General features: G+C 33.5%; 1 long non-coding RNA gene across 2 annotated transcripts; it reads left to right on the top strand.

Moving 5' to 3' along the window:
- The first annotated feature begins 262 nt into the window (after positions 1-262).
- On the top strand, positions 263-3,531 carry LOC110716191. 2 transcript variants are annotated; one of them, XR_002510414.1, is made up of 4 exons: positions 263-670; positions 2,278-2,344; positions 2,432-2,683; positions 3,152-3,528. It is a non-coding gene; the product is annotated as an uncharacterized LOC110716191 (long non-coding RNA). The 2 variants fall into 2 exon arrangements; XR_002510413.1 differs by having other exon boundaries at positions 270-670; positions 2,432-3,531.
- Positions 3,532-4,597: the final 1,066 nt, after the last annotated feature.

Raw genomic sequence — 4,597 nt, 5'->3', positions numbered from 1 at the left:
GGTAATGTGTGCATGATTAATTTTTCAACTAACGATGTTTTTGAGAATTGTGATGATGTTCTTTCAAGTTTTGATGGCAAAAAGGTTAATGAAGAGAAAATGATGATTCCCAAGCTTAGGGACGAGGAGGAAGTTGAAATCCCTCATTGCACTACAACAAAATGCTGTGTTATTAGACGCTAATAGCTCAACGCTATCAAAGACCGTCAAATGAATTTAGGAATCCCGTGGTTTGTCGACGCTTTTTGGTATATCTCGTCAACAAAAAGCGTCGAAATGTCTTTGACTTAATCACATGCCATTCACGTGTCATTTCTAGGCGAGGATTTTTTTTTTTCATTTTTTGAAGTAAACATAACCCACTTTCTTGTAACTTCTCAACCCTAGCTGTCTTCTCTCTCATCTATCCCTCCATCTACTCAGAGATCAGCAAAAATTATCAAAAAAATTCCCATCTCAAATTGCTTCTCGTTGTAAATTCATTCGATTTTGTGCTCAAATGGTAGGTTCTTATGCTTGTCTAACCCCAAAACATTTTCGCAGAAGAAAAAAAGTCTCTTTTTTTTTCTGAGTATTTGCTTTATTATTCAACATCGAGCTATTTGGAAATTTTAGAGGATCTGAGTGTTTCGGAACACTAGCACCACATCAAACCATCATTTTCATGTGGGTACGATATATCTCTTTTCCCTCTAATTTCCCTTTTGTTTTCTTGCAAATTTTTTGTGTTATTAATCGTTTATTGTATTGAATGCAAATGGGTATGTTTTCATGTGTTAATTTATTTTTCAGTTCATTAATAGATGAATATTTTAATTTGAAGGTTTATTGAATTCTTGGTTTTTTGAGCATATGTTTGACTTCTATATATGTATTTGCAACTCCTTTATTTTTTTTTTAATTTTTTTAAACAAAGCAACTCCTTTGTTTTTAATCCTTTTGTATTCCGTATTACATAAAAGAAAAAAAAAAGTTATCTCCTAACTTTAATTTGTCAAACAATTGATGTTTTACTTTACTCCTATGTTGCAAGAATAGTCTACGAGTATACTAAAATCAACATCATTATTTGTTTCCACTTTATAAAGTGATTAGCTAATGGTCCTTTTTTAATAGCTACTGGGTATACGAAGCCTATATATTTTTTGGACTCTGTTTCATTATAAATTAGTTGGGATTGCACACAGTAGCAAAATTAAATGACGAAATTTCCATTTTATAGTTTTTGGAAAATGTTATGATTTGCTTATCTCGTATTCATTTGGGGTCTCTTGTTCTGTTTTTATTTTTTTTTACTTGTTTTCTCTTTGTATTAGATGTTGTTGTGACTTATCTCCTTATCCTTTATTTTGTAAATGATGATTCTTTTTAAATATTGACTATGTTGTCACCCCCAAATAAGTATGGCTTCAAGAATTTTTGTATGTCATTGTTGTGAGGCCATATTCCAGTTTTAAAGTTTTGTTATTGATGAGCTGTAGAAATGAAAGTTGAAATAAGAATTTTAATTAATCTTACTTTCAATCCTATATCCTCCCTTTCTTAGTTGTTTTTTTCAAGGTTTATAGTTCAGTTGTATTGATAATGAGCAAAGAAACAAAGTTAGTGAGCTGCTAGTACTAACCTTCCTCCTATTTTGGTTTTAGTGTGATGTTGCTTGAGTTGGGATATTGCCATTTTAAAAACTAATCATCCACTATGGTTTTGAGCTTGTGATCTACTTATAAATGGTATATTCTAAAGGATAAGAGTTCATGGTCATATGAGAATAAGAGTCATATTTTCTAAACTAGTGAATGTAAAACTCGCCTATTGTTTCATATTGTAGTTGTTATAGACATGTTCTATAGTTGAAATATACTCGAACATAAGGCTAATTAATGAACCACAAGGCATAAAAGAACAGTATGCTTTCTTATCAATGAATGAATAAAAATAAACTAATAGTTATGCCTGGTTTTATCTTAATATATCTACCTTTTGTTTTGCAATTATATATAGACTCAAATATAGGTTCATTGCATTCATCCCCCCCCCCCCTTCCTTTGCTTCCTTGCCTTTTCTGCATGGCATTTAGAAGTGGGGGACGGTGATTAGATGCTAAGTTACCATGTCATTAAACTTGTTCTACAATTGGACTTTAACCTGTAGGACGGTTTTAAACTTGTTAATATCTCTTCCTGGATCCTCATTTGATATTCTTATTCCATTGGGTGTTTACTATTATTTCTATCAAACATTGAAGGATAAAGCTGAAGTTATTTCTCTCTACCGCAGGAAGAAAGAAGACTTGGGATGGATTTATTTGCATGTTATCATCATTAATCGTGGCTGCTATGTCAGGGTGATTACTTTTCTAATTTTGTGCTTATATTTCATAATTTTGTATTATGATTATCTCTGAATTAATTATTTGAACTTGTTTCCTCAGATTTCAAGAAAACAATGACAGTAATTGGAATGGAAGATTTTATATACACGAGAACAACAAAGTCGAGCGTGTTTAATTATTACCTACAATTGATTTTCCAATAATTAGTGATCATTATGAATTGCCAACCTTTAAACTCTAGAATAATGAGTTACTTGGGAAACAAAGTTGATGACTCAATTAGTATGTCAATAAATGGAACTACTGGCTTCTGGTCAAAAGAAATGACGTCAACTGAGACAGAATCAACAGGTTAGGGATTTTTTTTAACGAACAACCTTCCCTTAGCTTCCTCACACGCTTGATGATCCTCTTCCTCCCACAATATCCAGACACAATTAAGAATTCTACACCTCGTCTCCTTCCTCTTCCCCTTATCCCACCACAAAATTAAAAGACCTAAGAAAACATGTACACAACTTGGACATCTTAATTGATTTACTTGACCTCACACAAGTATCCCTCAGTCTTTCTTGAGTTTCTTGTATTGGTGACGAGCACAATCATATTAAATTTGTGTTTCGTTTGGTTGAAAACTTGAATCTTGGCAACAACAATTCAAAGTGATAAGATTTTGTAATGTAGAAGAAAAATCTTATGGATGTCCTAATTTTCATTTTTTTTTCCAACAGACATTAGAGACTTTGAAATTCCAACAATTTCGTTTATTGGCCCCTCAATTAAAAATTGAATCCATATTGATAAGGTTGGTTGCTGTAGGTTATCGCTGCTGCCCGTTGGTTGTTGCAGAAATTTATGGTTGCTCGATGGTGGTGGTGGTGGTGGTGCTGCTGCTACTAAAAACATCTTGCATATAAACCATTATATATATTGTGTATAAACCATTGTAATTTTTTAATTTTTTGGTAACAATATCGGCATTTATAAATGAAAATTTTCAATATTATGCATGTATAAATGTTTGTATCAAGTTAAGGTAAAAAAAGGCAGGAAAAAAAAATATGCAATATAGGCGCTGGTTCCACTGCAAACCAATGCCAAAGTGACAAATAAAAAAAATAATAATTCTCGACGCTTTATTGTGTAGAAAATTGAGGTTAAAATTAAATTTTCCTATAGAAAGTGTAGACGTAAAAAAGCGTCGAGAAACTGGGGACACCAGAAAGTGTCGCTAATTGATACGTCTTAGTAGACGTAAAAAAGCGTCGAGAAACTGGACGCCAGAAGTGTCGCTAATTGATACGTCTTAGACAACAAAAAGCGTACAAAGTTAGGAATCGCGACATTTCGTATGAAAAATTGGACAATAAAAGGCGTCAAGAATCTCGACGCTTTTTGGCGACATGCAAAATTTTCGACTCACTTATTTTCAACGCTTTTTAGAAGCATCGAGAAATAAATTTATGACGCTTTTTAGCATCGATAATTAGTAGTTTGGTTTGAGCTCTATCCTCAAGATGGAGAGGATGTACCCATGAGTATGGATGGTGAGGAACCATCTACAATAAGCAACAAGCCGAAGAAAAAAGCTCGTGATTCTAAGAAGAAGGAAGAGAGAAAGAAGTTAAGGAAAGAAAAATTTGAAATTGAAAAGTCTTTGAAGGAAGTTTCATCAAGCAACAACAAGAGGTTGCTAGAAGTTGAAAAAGAATTTGCTCATTCCGCTACCTTGAAGAAGGTGGTGTGCTTTGACCCTCCATGATTTAAAGGAAGGGTCGAGCTTAGGACTATAAGCAAGCGCTTATTGGGAGGCAACCCGGAGATTTCTAACTTTTCTTTTTGATTTTTGAATTTCTCTTATTTTCCCTTCTTTTATTTTCTTTTCTTTCACTTTTCTACTTGATTGGATTTGTAGGTTGCATTTTTGGGATTGGATTTCATTAAGTGAGCATGAAGATTGAGAAGGTGTTTTGCGGTTTTTGATGAGACTATACTCGATTTTATCAAAATTTGAGGTAAAAGGGTAAGAATCTTGGTGAGGTAAGTTAGGGATTTTGTGCTTTAAAGTTGAAGGAAGTTTGCACTTGGTGGGTTATTATGGTGGGTTCTTGAAATTCTAGTCTTAAACCCACCAAAACGGGATTTTTCTACTGCCTATATGTTGGTGTTTATCATCATCATTATTCGTGTACCCACCAATGAACGCACCAAGAACTTAAAAAAAAAAAGAAGAAGAGAGAGCTTGGCTGGGCTCAGGTGCGGGCG

This window comes from Chenopodium quinoa, unplaced genomic scaffold, assembly GCF_001683475.1.
Source record: "Chenopodium quinoa cultivar QQ74 unplaced genomic scaffold, ASM168347v1, whole genome shotgun sequence".
Lineage (NCBI taxonomy): Eukaryota > Viridiplantae > Streptophyta > Magnoliopsida > Caryophyllales > Amaranthaceae > Chenopodium > Chenopodium quinoa.
Note: the sequence above shows the minus strand (reverse complement) of the source record. Positions and strands in the feature narration are given on the sequence as shown.